This window comes from Vipera berus, assembly GCF_964194415.1.
Source record: "Vipera berus genome assembly, chromosome: W".
Taxonomy (NCBI): domain Eukaryota; kingdom Metazoa; phylum Chordata; class Lepidosauria; order Squamata; family Viperidae; genus Vipera; species Vipera berus.
This window is the reverse complement of record NC_138210.1, coordinates 30753325-30770872: the sequence shown is the minus strand read 5'-3', so window position 1 is coordinate 30770872 and position 17548 is coordinate 30753325. Positions and strand designations below refer to the sequence as shown.

General features: G+C 38.7%; 1 long non-coding RNA gene across 1 annotated transcript in view; it reads left to right on the top strand.

Annotated features, from left to right (window-relative positions):
• The window catches only part of LOC308676145, a 38260-nt gene extending 26754 nt beyond the window's left edge, over positions 1 to 11506 (top strand). The window contains exons 2-3 of the long non-coding RNA XR_014028274.1: positions 2894 to 3041; positions 11390 to 11506. This is a non-coding gene — a long non-coding RNA (uncharacterized lncRNA). The remainder of the gene's footprint in view (positions 1 to 2893; positions 3042 to 11389) is intronic.
• The last annotated feature ends 6042 nt before the right edge of the window (positions 11507 to 17548 follow it).

Genomic DNA, 17548 nt, shown 5'->3' with positions numbered 1-17548 from the left:
TCTATCATGAAGCGGGTTACATCGTAGGGCAGCCAGGCAGCGGAAAGAAGCAGGCAGGCAGGGCGCGGAGGTCCAGAGACCTGCCGACGTTTGGGGAGGTTTGGGGAGGTGCGCGCGCACCTCCCCAAACCTCCCCAAACTTCGGCAGGTCTCCGGACGGCGGCGGCTTGGGAGAGATGCGCGCGATCCCGGAAGCACCGAAGCCTCGGCCGCGCGCAAGTCCTCGGTAAGTTCTTTTTTTTTTGTTCACTGGAGTATAAGCCGAAGTGGATTTTTTCAGCCCAAAAAGTGGGCTGAAAAATTCGGCTTATACTCAAGTATATACGGTAATAAGATTTGTCTGGCATGATCTGTTTTTGACAAACCCATGTTGACTTTTAGTGATGACTTTGTTTGCATCAAGGTGTTCACTGATTTGTTGTTTGATTATCTTTTCCAGAATCTTCCCAGGTATTGAGGTCAGGCTGATAGGTCTGTAGTTTCCTGGATCTATTTTTTCCCTTTTTTCAATATGGGAACTACATCAGCTCTCTTCCAGTCCTCTGGTAGTTCCCCAGTGCTCCAGGATCTATGAAAAATATAGCTCAGTGGTTCTGAGTTCACGTCTGCCAGTTCCTTGAGAACTTTGGGGTGTAATCCATCTGGTCCTGGTGATTTGAACTCGTCTAGGCTGGACAGGTGTTCACTTACTATTTTTTTGCCTATCTTAACTTGCGTTTCTATTCTGTTTTTTATGGCACTGGTTTTGGTAGGTTGGTCTGTTTTTTCCCTTTGTGTAAAGACAGATGCAAAAAACGAGTTAAACAGTTCTGCTTTCTCCCTGTTGCTTGTCACCTTCTTGCCACTTTCCCCCACTAATGGACCAATCATTTCCTTAATTTTTTTCTTGTTTTTTATATGTTGAAAGAAGCATTTTTTGTTATTTTTGTCTTTAGTCGCAAGCCTTAGTTCATTTTGAGCCTTAGCTTTCCTCACTTCATCTTTGCAGGCACGGGCTATTTGCTGATATTCTGACTTAGTTATGTGCCCCTCTTTCCAATTCTTATACTTGTCCTTTTTATCTTTCAATTTATCATAGAGTTCTTTATGCAGCCATGCTGGTTTCTTTTGAGAGCTGTTGTTTTTCTACTTTGTTGGTATTGTGCTAGACTGGGCCTTTATTATCTCACTTTTCAAAATTTCCCAAGCTTCTTGAGTTGTTTTCCCCTTTAGGATTCTCATCCATGGAATTCTTCCCATGGTCTCTCTAAGTTTATTGAAATTAGCTCTTTTAAAGTCCAAGACTCTAGTTTGGCTGTGTTCTATTGCTTGTGCCTCCAGAATGTTGAATTCCAATATTGCACTTCCCCACAAGGTTCCTGTGGCTTCGACACCTATCTTCTGGAGTGTTGGCTATTCCTGCCAGTTTGATGTCATCTGCAAATTTGATGAGTTCCCCTTCTATCCCTTCATCTAAATCATTGATGAAGATATTGAAGAGTACTGGGCATAAGACAGAGCCATGGGGTACCCCACTGCATACTGCCCTCCATTTAGATGCAGTTCCATTGAGGACTACACGTTGAGTGCGGTTGGTCAGCCAGTTACGAATCCATTTGGTGGCTTCTCTATGGGTATAATAAATTGGGTGGCCGGTTATTATCAATATAAGTGTCAGCATTGTGCATTGATTGTACCTGAGATATTTCAGTATTACTATAGTTTAAATCAGGCAAGTCCAACCCGCAGCCCACAGACCGCATGTGGCCCTTGATAGCTAGTAATGTGGTCCCACAAGATAATAAAAAGTAAAAAATAAAGGAAGCTTATTATATTTATAGACATTATTATATTTTATATGCAACCCAAGACAATTCCTCTTCACTGGATCAGGAATGTAACAAGAAATGTTCTCCTAATCAGTACTTGTAGCAAAAGATTACTAATTTCTACCTCTTAATAAAGTACCTGTCTTTAGAAAGCAGATGTTGTATAAGTTATTCTGCCTAAAGTTGAGAAGAAAATTAGCATAGATTAATGCTGCAGTAAATTTCCTCACCCCTGTTAAGGCTGTTTAATTCTCATGTAATGCAGACAATTGTACACATGATAGCAGTGGTTCACTGTAAATTGAAATGGTCAGTTTTATTCTTGTATAATGGCTAGTTGAAAAGGAAATACAACTAATACTTTTTAGAATAGAATTTAGCATATATGAAATTAAAACCTAAAATATAATTACATTAGTTGGTGTAACATTCATAAGTTACTAGCACAGATTCATGAATTGGGAAAATAGAGATAGACAAAGTAAGTTTCTACAAGGTTAAATCAGCCTCTGTAACCAATCTACTGTCATTAAAAATATTGCAAAAACAAAATTTGAGCAAGATTTTCCTTCATGAAATATTGCTTGCTGTTGACAATTAGAAAGTGAAATTTTAGTTCTTTTCTATGAGATCAGAGAACATGTATTAATGTAGTAGACATCATTAATAAAACTAATGTTAATCCCTTTGAGTGAAAATCAAATGTAGCAAAATTTTAACAGTATTGACTGATTCAGCTCAGGTAACATTTAAGAATTTTTAAAATTATTATTGTAAACTAGAAAAGCCTTCAAATTATGTAATTAATAAGCAATTATTGGTATTTTGGAATTAAGGGAGAACAGCGTTTGGTCAAAAGCTATGGCAGAACCAGAAATCATAGAAAGTTGTCTCATGGCAGATCAGTAATTTATCAGAAATTGGAAGCTGTTTGTAAATATGCTTAGACAAATTCAGTATTTAATTTCTGTTGTAGGTAAATGCTGGAGGCCTATCTGAAAAGACAGAATATACTTACAACTCTCTTGCTTCAGAGCCGAGGATAAACACAAATTCCTTATGTGTTTCTGTCTTTTCTCATATAGGTTACCTTTCGAACAAGAATCTATCACTGCAACATTAACAGCCAAGGAGTGATCTGTCTGGATATATTAAAGGACAACTGGAGTCCAGCATTAACTATTTCTAAAGTTCTTCTTTCAATTTGCTCACTTCTCACAGATTGCAATCCTGGTAAGTTGGGCCAAAAGGAGGGATGGGGAAGACAGAAACAGGATCTGTCACAGAGATTGAATGGTACTCCCATTTCCTTGTTTGCCCATATTTGATACAGGGTTAATTACAGTAAAGTCATTGGGATTTTTCACATTGATTTCTACTAACTAATACAGGAATATCTCCTGCAAGATTGGCTACCCTCTCACATTGTACTCTTTTGGGTCTCAAAGGTGCATTTTTCAAAAGACAACGGGACTTTGTTTTTCCTTGAAGACATTTCGCTTCTCATCCAAGAAGCTTCTCTTCAGTTCTGACTGGTGGAGAATGGAAGGATTTATATTCTTTGCAGTCATCTGGTCATTAGCACTCTCTCTGAGAGTCATTGAGGCCACTTGGAGGTTTATCTGTGCTCTCAGGGTCACCTAAATAGTACAAATGGGTGTGGAACCTTCTTGGAACTGCTGAAAGGACTGTTGTAAACAGGAGACAGGTGGTGTCGTATCCCTCCCCCTCTGTTGAGAGAGGGCTGTTCAATCTTTTTTATATATATAATATTTTATTAGTTTTCCAATATTTACAATGATATCTTTAAAAAGCAACGTGGTGTCCGAGTTACAATAGTTCCATTTCAAACAAATACATATTATTACAAATCTCCACATTATTATAACCAATACTTCCTCTCTCTTTTTTCTTCGATATATACTATCTCTTATCGAAATTAACATATTTCTTATTGCTATCCATCAATCATTTAATAGTTTATTTTATTTATTTTTTTGAATATATATCCATCAATCTTTTAGTATATTTCATATTTTAACATTCCATCTTTAAAACATCAAACACCTTATCTATTTTTTCTAGCTTTAATTTTACATTGATATTGAAATTGAAACGTTTAAGATTTATCAATTTCATATTACTAAAAAACCTCTTTTTCCTTTATACAATTCTCTTCAATACCTAGTAATGAAGTCCAGTTCTCATTTATCTCATTTCCATATCTATATCAATTATACAATATTTAAAATAGTAGTCATTAAGATACAAATCACAAGGAGGAGAAAAAAAGAAAAAAAGAAAGAAAAAAGAAAAAGAAAAGAGGAGGACAATAAAATATTCTTGTTTCTCATTTATAGTTTCCACATATTAAAAAATTTACCAAAATTTGTTCCATTTTAACATTCAATACATCCTTCATGTCTCTGCATCCAAATATATTAGTTACATTCTATCATTCTTAGCATATATACATCTTAACCCATATCATTTAGAAAAACTCAATATTTCAATGTTAATATTCATACATTTGTATTTTGTTTTTTATTTTTGTTTTTATTTTATTAATCAATATTTTTATCTACTCATCAAAACATTCTCGTAATCCCAGTACCATCCTGTCTATTTTAATATTATCTATTTGGCCTCTTAAAAATGTTCATATTTCTTCAATCTTATTCTTGCTTTCTTCCTTTGCCATGTCATTTTACGCTTCTTTGCCTCAGGGTCATCAAAGCATTCTTGTATTACTACAGTATATCATATTGAAGTGGACCCCCAGTCTCCACCTTTGAAGAATTAGAGTCTGCCAACAGCACCAAATCTTATTATTTTCACCTCTTGGTACAATTGTCCTGGTCCAAATAAACTTCCTTCCATATTTTCTCCATCACCATCTTCAAAAACCTGTATTTGTTGACTGTTTAATTCTTCTGCCGATGTATTTAATTGTTCAATTTCTTCTGTTAAGTTCTGTCCCAGTAAAATATTAGTTGTAGTCACAGTTTGAATTTGAGTTTGTTTCATCGAGATGCTTTCTAATTCTTTTCCAAAAGCTCTTATTTCATCGCCAGCTGTAGAAAGGAGGTGATAAGTTTGGTAAGATATTTCCCACAGAGCATGAATTTGTTTTTGAAACTCTCCCATTGTAAGCTTTCACATCTGATGTTCAAGGTTACTCTTTATCTTATTTTCTTAAATATTTTCTTTGGTTTTTTTTTTAAAGAGAAAGTCAGAATTGCAATTTCAAATTTAGCCACTGAGTGTCCCCCAAGTACTTTAAGAGTTCTTTTCTTTTGTTATTTCTTTCTTAAACGTTCTTTTGTTTCCAAAAAAACCCGAGTTTGTTTGCCGCCTTCTGAAGGGAGGGTTAAATTCCCCCTCCCTCTCCACAGGGGGGAAAGTACTTAGCAGCTTAATTAGGTGAAAGGAAGATGATTAAGGTACAAGAGAGGAATCTTACCCTCGTCTCTTCCATGCTGTTTTAATGTTGCCTGATGGTAGATTTGACTTCGGCTGTCTGCAGCCTAGGAGCTGGCCATATTCCTATGGTCAGTCTTTTGTCCACTGGTACAAAGGGAATGCAGGCACTAACGAGGGGGTTGCTGCACCCCCGTGTTTCTGCAAAAGCCCCTTCTGTCTGGACACCCATCCAGGGCGACTCTTCGGTCCTTTTAGGACCCCCCAGCGATGTGAATCTGGACGTGGAAGACAGGAGCCGTCCTCCAGGCGTCCATTTACAGCTGTCGGCAAACCGGAAGTCAGGGCTGTTCAATCTTAATGTAGATGGCCTCTTTGGCCCCTCTTTCAAGAATACATTAAGGCAGAAGCTTGTCCACCCCAAGGATAAAACACCCAGACACAAACTGAGCAATGTGATATATGCAGTACAATGCAGTGAGACATGTGCAGACCTGTACACTGGAGAAACAAAACAACCACTTCACAAATGCATGGCACAACATAGACGAACAAACCCATCAGGACACGATTCAGCGGTCCATCTGCATTTGAAAGACAAAGGTCACTCTTTTGAAGACAGTAAAGTCCACATTCTGGACAGAGAGGACCACTGGTTTGAAAACGAAACATCTTCAAAGAAAAACAAAGTCCAGTTGCCTTTTGAAAAAAAAGCACCTTTGGGACAACCATGACCTGGATGACTGAGAATCTCCATAGACATTACTCTTTTGGTTTTTTAAGGACATATTGAGTAGGAGGGGGCAACAGAGCTTTTTAGCTCCAAACAACCTCATATTTTTGTGCAGAATTTGAAATATATTCTTTTAATTAGAAGTGTTGCAGCAAAACTGCATTATAGCTGTTTTTCTATAGGTCTCTCTATCATCACTGCAGAAGGCATTCGCTGCTCAGGCTACCTTTTCCTTGTCCAGCCTTATTTTAGGCTATTCTGTCAACCCATAGGCTTTACTGCACTGTCCTGGCTGCTTCTTGCTAAGGACTCATTTCCAAAACACAGTACACAAGGAAAACAAAAGCAAGTATGTCTCAAATCTATTGTATGTAAGCAGTCCTCATTTAATGATGGTAATTAGGACTAGCAATTCCATTACTGAGTGACATGATTGTAAAGCATGACATCATATGACCATGCCACATTACAGTGGATATAAAAAGACTACACGCCCCTGTTCAAATGCTAGGTTTTTGAGATGTTAAAAAATCAGACCAAGATAAATCACTTCAGAATTTTTTCCACCTTTAATATAACATATGAGCTGTACAATTGGAAAAACAAACTGAATTCTTCTAAGGGACAAAAACCCCTAAAATGTGGCTACACAAAGATGCCCACCCTTAAACTGATACTTTGTTGAAGCACCTTTTGATTTTATGACAGCATTCAGTCTTTTGGGGTAGGAGTCAGCATGGCACAACTTGCCTTGGGAATCTTTGCCCACTCTTCCTTGCAAAAGCACTCCAAATCTGTCAGATTGCAAGGGCATCTCCTATGCACAGCCCCCTTCAGGTCACCCCATAGATTTTCAATTGGATTCAGGTCCAGGCTCTGGCTGGGCCATTCCAAAACTTTGGTCTTCTGGTGAAGCCATTCTTTTGTTGATTTGGAGGTATGATTTGGGTCATTGTCATGTTGAAAGGTGAAATTCTTCTTCAGCATTTTAGCAGAGGCTTGAAGGTTTTGTGCCAAAATTGACTAAAGCCCCATTTCCAGCTGAAGAAAAGCAGCCCCAAAGCATAATGCTGCCACCACCATGCATCACCGTGGGTATAGTGTACTTTTGGTGATGCACAGTGTTGTTTTTGTGCCAAACATAGTTTTTGGAATTATGCCCAAAAGGTTCAACCTTCGTCTCATCAGACCATAACACATTTTCCCACATGCTTTCGTCAGACTTGATGTAGGTTTTCACAAAATGTAGCTGGGCATGAATGTTTTTCTTTGGAAGAAAAGGCTTCTGTCTTGCTACCCTATCCCACAGCCCAGACATATAAAGAATACAGGAGATTGTTGTCACATATAGTACACAACCAGTACTTGCCAGAAATTCCTGCTGCTCCTTTAACGCTGCTAAAGGCTTCTTGGACCACTTGTTTTTTCATCAATTTTGGAGGGACATCTGGTTCTTGGCAACGTCACTGTTGTGCCATATTTTCTACACTTGTTGATGACTGTCTTCACTGTGTTCCATGGTATATCCAATGCCTTGGAAATTGTTTTCAATCATAACACAGATGGAAGGGACCTTGGAGGTATTCTAGTCCAACCCCCTGCTCAAGCAGGAGACCCTATACCATTTCAGACAAGTGACTGTCCAGTGATGAAGCACCCACAACTTCTGAAGGCAAGCTGTTCCACTGGTTAATTGTCCTCACTGTTGGGAAGTTTTTCCTTAACACCAGGTTGCTTCTCTCCTTGCTTAGTTTCCATCCATTGTGTCTTGTCTTGCCTTCTGGTGCTTTGGAAAATAAGTTGACCCCCTCTTCTTTGTGGCAGCCCCTCAAATGCTGGAATACTGCTATCATGTCACCCCTAGTCATTCTTTTCTGTAGACTAGCCATACCCACTTCCTGCAACTGTTCTTCATATGTTTTTGTCTCTAGGCCTTTAATCATCTTAGTTGCTCTTCTTTGCACTTTTTCCAAAGTCACAACATATTTTTTGTAATCTAGTGACCAAAACTGGATGTGGTATTCCAGGTGTGGTCTTACTAAGGATTTATAAAGTGGTACTAATACTTCACGTGATTTTGATTCTATGCCTCTGTTTATACAACCAAGGATTTATTAGCTTTTTTGACTGCTGCCGCACACTGCTGGCTCATGATTAAGTGATTATCCACTAGGACTCCAGGGTCCCTCTCACAGTTACTGTTTTTGAGTCAGGTTTCATCTAATCTGTACTTGTACCTTTGGTTTTTCTTGCCTAGGTGTAAAACCTTGCTTTTCTCCACATTAAATTTAATTGTGTTGGATAGGGTCCATTGTTCAAGTCTGTCAAGATCTTTCTGGATCCTGAGCTTGTCTTCTCAGGTGTTGGCTGTTCCTGCCAGCTTAGTGTCATCTGCAAATTTGATGAGTTCCCCTTCAATTCCTTCATTTAAGTCATTTATGAAAATATTGAAGAGTACTGGGCCTAAGAGGGAACCTTGTGGTACCCCACTGCTTACTTCCCTCCATGTAGATGTAGCACAGGGGTCCCCAACCCCTGGTCTGCGGAACGGTACCGGGCCTTGGCCAGTTAGGAACCAGGCCACACAGCTGGAGGCATCCTGTGAGTCTGCAGGGATCTGGCAAGGGGCGGAAGCGTGGCAGGGCAGAAGCTGTCTTGCTCAGTGCAAAGGTTCTCCAGAGGCTGTGCTTGCAACTGGCTTGCAACATCTGAGCTCCAGGTCCTTCCTCCTCCTGCTTCTTGTGCTATCTCTTCTTCTGCCTCCTCTTCCTGCTTCCTCTTCCTCCTGCTACATTTTCTTCCTCCTCACTTTCCTCCTCTCCCCCTCCCGGCACCCCAGCTGAGCTCATGCTCCCTTCGCACAAGTCTCCAAGTTTGCAAGACAAGCATGCACCAGCCCAGCATGCAACCGGGGGCTTCCCCAAAACCTCATTGGAGGGGGATCCCCCCCAAGGTATGTGTTTGTGAGGGTGCTTTCTCAGGGTGCAAATAGGGGCAAGGAGAAACTACCTTTCACTTTAAGCACTGCGTCTTCAAGGGAATCTCTCTCCTGTTTGCACCTTTTCTAAGACAGCTTAGTTTTTTGCTTTTGTTTTGATGCTGCTCCAGGTGCCTCATGTTTTGGCAATTTCCTGCCTGCTTTTTGTGGTTTAATTTGGTGTGTGTATTTGTGTGTGTGTGTGTGTGTGTGTGTGTGTTCATGCTCCTTTCTTCATGCAGCTCTCAAGTTTGCAAGCCAAGAGCGCTCTTACCAGGCTTGCAATGTGGGAGGGGGAAGGGGAGAAGCTACATTTCCCCTTAAGCACTGTGTCTCCAAGGGAATCCCTCTCTCATTTGCACCTTTTCCAAGGCTGCTGGACCTCTCTCTCTCTCTGTCTTTGAATAGTTTTCTCAGCATTTCCTCAACATGTTGGGTCTTTGCTTTGTTTTGCTGGAAGGCTGAGTTTAGGATTGTTTCTTTTCCTTCCCACTTTCTTAGAAGCAGAAAGTCACTGGTCTAATCTAATACAATGTAATAATAATAGAAATAAAGTGCATTATTTATTTGTTTGTTTATTTAGAAAATTTAGAATAAATATAATGCACTTGAATCATACTGAAACCTCCCCCACTCTCTCCCCCCCCAGTCCATAGAAAAATTGTCTTCCATGAAACCGGTCCCTGGTGCCAAAAAGATTGGGGACCTCTGAAGTAGCACCATTATGGACTACTCGTTGAGTACAACTTGTCAGCCAGTTACAAATCCATTTGGTGGTGATGCTGTCTATCCCACATTCTGGTTCACCAAGAAGAAGGTTGTGGTCTACTTTGTCAAATGCCTTGCTGAAGTCTAAATATACTATGTCCACAGCATTTTGCTGGTCTACTAATTTAGTCACTTTGTCAAAGAATGAAATAAGATTGGTTTGGCGTGATCTGTTCTTAACAAACCCATGCTGGCTTCTAGTTTGCAGATCTGTTTCTTTATTATCTTTTTCCAGTATCTTTCCAGGTATTGATGCCAGGCTGATTGGTCTGTAGTTTCCTGCGTCTGTGGTGGGTTTTTGTTTGTTTGTTTGTTTTTGTTTTTTTGAAGATAGGAACCACATCAGCTCCTTTCCAATCCTCCAATAGTCCCCTGGTGTTCCAGGATTTTTGAAAGATATGGTACAATGGTTGTGAGATAACATCTGCCAGCTCCTTCAGAACAGAGCCTTGGTGGAGCAGTGGGCTAATGCCTCCTTAAGTAACACCAGCTGCCTGCAATTAGTGCAGGTTCGCGTCCCACCAGGCTCAAGGTTGACTCAGCCTTCCATCCTTCTGAGGTAGGTAAAATGAGGACCCAGATTGTTGGGGGCAATAAGCTGACTTTGTAATAATGCCGCTTGGGGGGTGTGTGAAAGCCCTAATAAGCAGGCATATACATAGAATGAAGGCTACTGCTAAGTTTGTAAGCCGCCCTGAGTCTTCGGAGAAGGGCGGGATATAAATGGAATTAAAATTTAAAAAAAATTAAAATTACTGCTAAGCTTGTAAGCCGCCCTGAGTCTTCAGAGAAGGGCGGGATATAAATGGGATTAAAATAAAAAATAAATAAACTGTGTGATGTAATCTGTCAGGTCCCAATGATTTATATTCATCAAGGTCAGATAGGTGTTCTCTTATCTTTTTTTTTTCCTTTTTTAATTTTTATTTCTAGTCTGTCTTTTACAATTATGTTTTTGGTAGTTTGGGCCATAGTTTCTTTTTCATGAAGACTGATGCAAAGAATGAGTTAAGCAGCTGTGCTTTCTCTCTACTGCCTGTTACTTCCTTGCCATCTTCTCTCTTTAGTGGACTGACTGTTTCCTTGACTTTTTTCTTGTTATTTATATGTTGAAAGCAACTTTTTAAATTATCTTTCACTTTTGTTGCAAGTCTTTGTTCATTCTGAGCCTTATCTTTCCTGACTTCATCTTTGCAGGTTCGCACTATCTGCTGATATTGTGTTGTGAAAGCCATTATCATCTCTTCAGGAGAGTTGGCTGTTGTGAGATATTTTAAAGGATTGTTAGAAACATACTTTATCTATGGAAACAGGAGTTGTCCAGCAAGTCGTATTATTATAGTAGGTCTTTAATGTCCATGTGCCTAACAGAGATACAGTGTTAACTATGATTGCCAGCAGTTTCAGCGAACATGGCTATTGTTGAAAAAGCACTGTGAACTCTAGTGGAAAAGTATAAAAGTTGGGACTTGCACTTTAGCAACATCTAGAGGGCCACAGGTTCCCCTCCCCATCCTTGGCCTAAGTAGAAAATGTACTTAAATTCTAAAATTGAAAGTAAAATGTCAGGTTTTTTCACTAAAGCAATGCTGTAGGAGTACTCATCACATCTGATCTCTGTCTTTTGTGTCTTTTCTCTTCTCCTAAAATGGATAATTAACTGGAAATTGTTTTATTTTGCAGCTGATCCCCTTGTTGGAAGTATTGCTACTCAATATATGACTAACAGAGCAGAGCACGACAGAATGGCTAGACAGTGGACCAAGAGATATGCAACATAAACTGGATTTTTGTCAGACCTTTGTGTTAAATCATCTGTGATGGAAAGAGCTGCTTATGATTTTGAAGGGGTAGGAGAGGGAAGGGGAGAAACTGAAAAAAGTAGGGCATTTCTATAACAGGTTTTATTCTGTCTTTTATTTCCTGAGATGATGATGTTGTTACTTAAGGTATCTTGCTACACTAGACAGCTAGAATGGGAATAGCATATTTTAAGACTCATTAGTTCAGCAATAGTAGCTCTGATATAGCACCAAGAAGAATGTAAACTAATCTGACAATTGGATTAGGGTAGGAAAGGGTGTTTGGTTACTTGAGATAGATAAAAAGAAAATAGCTTAATTTATGGGTATGTATATATATTTGGCATTTATGTAAAAGTTCTTGCAAGAGGGCTTGCAACTTGCTTTTCTTTTAGCTTGGTTTTATTGGGAATATTTTTCCCTAGGGAAGGTGCTAGAGTTTCAGGTTTAACACATCTTTTTATAAGACTACCATTTCATTAATTTCAAAATAGGGGATTCATTTTTCTATACCAGGTTACCTTTGTGAAAATGAAGGTTTTAACTGAACTTGAAGCATCCTGTAGGAAAATACCTTAAGCTGTATAACTGTAAGGTGTGGAATAGGAGTCACTCAGTGGATTGGTTGTATGTTGTGGACTATAAGTCTGCATTTGTTACTGTGCTAATAAAAATATGTACAACCCCCACCCCCTGCTACCACTTCTTTCTGAAATACATCTATGTTTGTTGTGTGTAACAGACAATATAATCCATTCCTGATAAGTGAATCATGTAGGAAACAAGTAGTTTCCAGGCCACAGAACAAAGAGATGAAAACCTTTAATGGTTGTGTAATTAAATCCCTGGCCAGAAGGCAGACTTACATACGTATCCAAATGTCTGTTCTATCTTTTGCAGCTGACTTTTATCAAAGGGTATCCTATTTTCTCTCTAAGCTGTGAATTAAAGAAAAAAATTGGACTAATGCTACAAAAGTTCTATATTAATTTGGAAAAAAGAAAGTTTTTACATTGCATTTTATATGTTATTGATGACATCTTGTGGCGAAACCTGGTACAGCAAGTAAATTTCTTTTTTCTGTTGTGAGAGCTGACTGAATAATAGAGCTGTCCTTGACATTATTTTTAAAGATAAATGTGGGAACACCTGGCACTGAAAACAACTCTTTTGGAGGTGGATAATCTTTGACTCTTATTAAAATAGCCTCCATGGAAGATTTAGCTGCAAACAATAACGAAATGGATGAATATATTCCACCACTTGACTATAAACTGATACTGGACACGATCTTGGCAATGACAGAGCAAATTAAAGCCAAACTGCAAGAAAAATCTGACAACTTAAAGCCACTAAATCAAATTTTGACTTTAAATGAGGAAAAGATAATCCAAAACCAAATAGAAGAAGTGGAAACTAATACTAAAATAGGAGATTTCAAAGAACAACAAATGCAACCTACAGAAAACCTTAAAGTCCAAACTTCAATGACAACTACAAAACTTACAACTCAAAAAGCAACAGCACCTGAAGAAAGCAATACTGAGAGTGAAGACACTAAAGGTCTTCAAATATACTATATTGAGAATTCAACTAATCAAATGACAATAATAACACCAGCTACTACTTTCTACCTAATAAATAAGGGGTCTAGGAAGAAAGCGAGATACATTTGAGAATTTAAAGATGCCAAAAGGGAAGCATGATTGGGACAAAAAGGAAGGCAAGAGTTAGATTTAAAAAACTGAACTTGTTTCTTTTTTGGGATTCCTAAAGATAGAGTTCCAAGATCACTGCAGATGGGGACTGTAGCCAAGAAATTAAAAGACGCTTTCTCCTGTGGAGGAAAGCCATGGTAAATCTAGACAGTACACTAAAAAGCAGATACATCACCCTGTCAACAAAAGTGCATATAGTCAAGGCTATGGTCTTCCCAGTTGCAATGTATGGCTGTGAAAGTTGGACCATAAAAAAGACTGAGCGCCAAAGAATTGAGGCGTTTGAACTATGGTGCTGGAGAAGACTCCTGCGAGTCCCTTAGACTGCAAGGTGATCAAACCGGTCAGTCCTAGAGGAGATCAACCCTGACTGCTCTTTAGAAGGCCAGACCCTGAAGCTAAAACTCAAATACTTTGGCCACCTAATGAGAAGGAAGGACTCACTGGAGAAGAGCCTAATGCTGGGAAAGATTGAGGGCAATAGAAGAAGGGGACGACAGAGAATGAGGTGGCTGGATGGAGTCACTGAAGCAGTAGGCATGAGCTTAAATGGACTCCAGAAGATGGTAGAGGACAGGAAGGCCTGGAGGAACGTTGTCCATGGGGTCACAATGGGTCAGACACGACTTCGCAGCTAACAACAAAGATAGAGTATAAAAATACTTTTAAATGGATTAAGGGGAATCTCTAAAAAATATAACTGATTTTACATTTAGGTTTTAGATCTGTAAGGGAAAAGAAAAGTAAGCTTTTAGAATACAATTCTGAACTATATTATAGAATTTGGAATGATATATCAAAAGATAGTATTTTAACAATTGATGTACGGTTAAGACAACTTTTAGAATATATTAGTTGTTACTTTTGAACTATATTATAGAATCTAGAATTTTATATACAAAAGATAGTATTTTAATAATTGTTGAATGGTTAAGAGAAAAAATATCTTTCTAATAATTGGTGATTTGTTAAGATGAAAACTTGACTTTAATGGTAAAATATAAGAATGTTTTTTAATGAACAATGTAAGTTTTGTAGACAAGAGAATTATTCTTTAGTGAAATAGGGAATTGTGGGTTACCCAAAAATTAAGCTTTCCTTTGTATATTATAGGCTATTCTAGAATATTTTATTGCAATTAGATAAAATTTAAAAACAGGATATTGATATGTATTAGTGAAAATATATTGAAAATTTTGTTAATTGACTAGGTTACAACTAGAAATGTATTAACTTGACTATTTTGACTATGTGATAACTAAGGGAATCAGAGAGGGAATTTCTGTTGATGCAACCTGAACTATTTACATCTTGTTATTTGTTATTTTGACTACCCAACCACTGTATTGCTTCACAAATACACGTATATGTAAATATTAAAAAATCAATAAAACTTGGGGGAAAAAAGATTTATAATCTAAAGTGTTCCATGTTTCTTCTACAATAAAATAAATCCACAATACAGTTCTGAAAGTCAGTATTTATGTTCAAAATTCAGACAGGCCAAATTTAGAATATTTGTTGTCATCTCTGTCACACAGATAAGCAGTCCCCAAGCCTGTTACTTTTTTCTCAGCTGCAATACTCAATCATAAAAGCTTCCAAGTCCAGCCAAAGTCTTATCTAGTTCTGGGCTTTGAGCCAGGTTTCTTTTAGGCATAAATAAGTTGTAGTGCCATAATTCACCACTAGATGTCATCAACACCATTTTCCAGTTTTTAGATCCAAAACTTAAATTGTAAACGTTTCAAGTCTGGAATGGGCTACAAGACTATCGCCAAGCAGCTTGGTGAGAGGTGACAACAGTTGGTGCGATTATTCACAAATGGAAGAAACACAAAATAACTGTCAAACTCCCTCGGTCTGGGGCTCCATGCAAGATCTCACCTTGTGAAGTTTCAATGATCATGAGGAATCAGCTCAGAACTACACGGGAGGATCTTGTCAATGATTTCAAGGCAGCTGGGACCATAGTCACCAAGAAAACAATTGGTAACACAATATGCCATGAAGGACTGAAATCCTGCAGCGCCCACAAGGTCCCCCTGCTAAAGAAAGCACATGTACAGGCCCGACTGAAGTTTGCCAATCAACATCTGAAGGGTTCAGAGGAGAACTGGGTGAAAGTGTTGTTGTCAGATGAGACCAAAATCGAGCTCTTTGGCATCAATTCAACTCGCCGTGTTTGGAGGAGGAGGAACGCTGCCTGTGACCCCAAGAACACCATCAAACATGGAGGTGGAAACGTTATGCTTTGGGGATGTTCTTCTGCTAAGGGGACAGGACAACTTCACCACATCAAAGGGATGATAGACGGGGCCATGTACCGTCAAATCTTGGTTGAGAACCTCCTTCCCTCAGCCAGGGCATTGAAAATGGGCCATGGATGGGTATTCCAGCATGGCAATGACCCAAAACACATGGCCAAGGCAACAAAGGAGTGGCTCAAGAAGAAGCACATTAAGGTCCTGGAGTGGCCTAGCCAGTCTCCAGACCTTAATCCCATAGAAAATCTGTGGAGGGAGCTGAAGGTTTGAGCTGCCAAACGTCAGCCTCGAATCCTTAATGACTTGGAGAGGATCTGCAAAGAGGAGTGGGACAAAATCCCTCCTGAGATGTGTGCAAACCTGGTGGCCAACTACAAGAAACGTCTGAACTCTGTGATTGCCAACAAGGGTTTTGCCACCAAGTACTAAGTCATGTTTTGCGAAGGGGTCAAATACTTATTTCACTCATTAAAATGCAAATCAATTTATAACTTTTTTGAAATGCATTTTTCTGGATTTTTTGTTGTTATTCTGTCTCTCACTGTTAAAATAAACCTACCATTAAAATTATAGACTGATCATTTCTTTGTCAGTGGGCAAATGTACAAAATCAGCAGGGGATCAAATAATTTTTTCCCTCGCTGTAGTGTCAACCTCCAGCTCGACTATCCAAATAAAGTCCAGGATTACTTTCATTGCTGAAAAACATACTGGTTTATTGAATACATGGCTTGATATAGGTGAAGGAAAACTAACTCTAAAATCCCAAGGCCTCTAACTATAGCATATAACAATGACATTCCCATCCCAACCCCCTAGATGTCCACGTAGCTCATGTGAACAAATTCTCTTTGTTATGAGAACTGTCTGTTATCTTCTTCACACCTGCTAGAATGTCCTTGAAAAGTTTCCAGACAGCCTTCTCTCGGCAAACTTCCGAAGAACTGGAAAGGTTTGGTTTCTCCAACTAACCCAGACCAAAGCATCATCCTCCCCGCCCCTTTCTCTAATGGCAACATGAAAAGAAAGAGTCATGTACCAGCCAAATTTTCACTTTTGACACATAGGTTCCATATCCCTCTGCAAGATCTAGATATAATCATGCTTCAAATAGATATTAACATTAATGATGCCAAGTTATTAATTTGAAACCTCTTGAATCCAATGGGACTGCTCCATGCTTAATTACTGTAAGTCTGGCTCTGTCCCTTTTTTTAAAAAAAACAGTGTTTTTCAAGTATCTTGACGTTGGGCCCACTTCTAAATTTTGTTCTGTAGTAATAGTGGCTATAATTTTAAAATATATTTTATTGCTAGTATAATCTTTTCTACTGTAGTTTTATTGTAATCAGTGGAGACAAAATAGGTGTTACCTCTTTTATAGCAACAAATGTTTTTAAAATATATATGGAGAGGTAATATTTTAAATAAAAAACCCCTCCCTTTTTAACAACCCTGTAATCCCTTAATTTGGGGTAGAGTTGGGGCAACTGGATGGAGCTGAGCATTTACTGGCTGGATGCCCTTCCTGACACCTACATGGGGTTCACAGGGGGTTTTTTTCTTTGCACCCTAGGAGAGAAACATTTGCTGCTACTTAGAATTGAACTCTAAACCTTCCAAGTGGGAGGTGAGTGACTTCACCACTAGGCCACCATGCCACTCAAGATAAATACTTCAAGTAACAGTAATAAAATATGGGATTAAATCTTATTATAAAATTGAACAAAACATATTTTGAATATTACAGAGATGAGCCAAGCAGCCAATGGATTATATCTTCAGCTCATGGATCTATTTGAATTTGGCATGGACTACTTAAAATGGTAGAAGCTATCTAAATTAAATTAAATAGAGTTGGAAACGACTAGCACGCATGTGCGGGGGAACCTTTACCTTTATCTAAATTGCAAGGGAGAGGGCATTCCAGTCCCCCCCACCCCATACTTTGATTATTCTATATTTGGATACAAAATAAGTGTTACAGCACTGAGTTTATTTCCTATTTTGATCGTTTCATTCCTTCTTTCCAGGGGTCAATTATTGTTTTAGGTA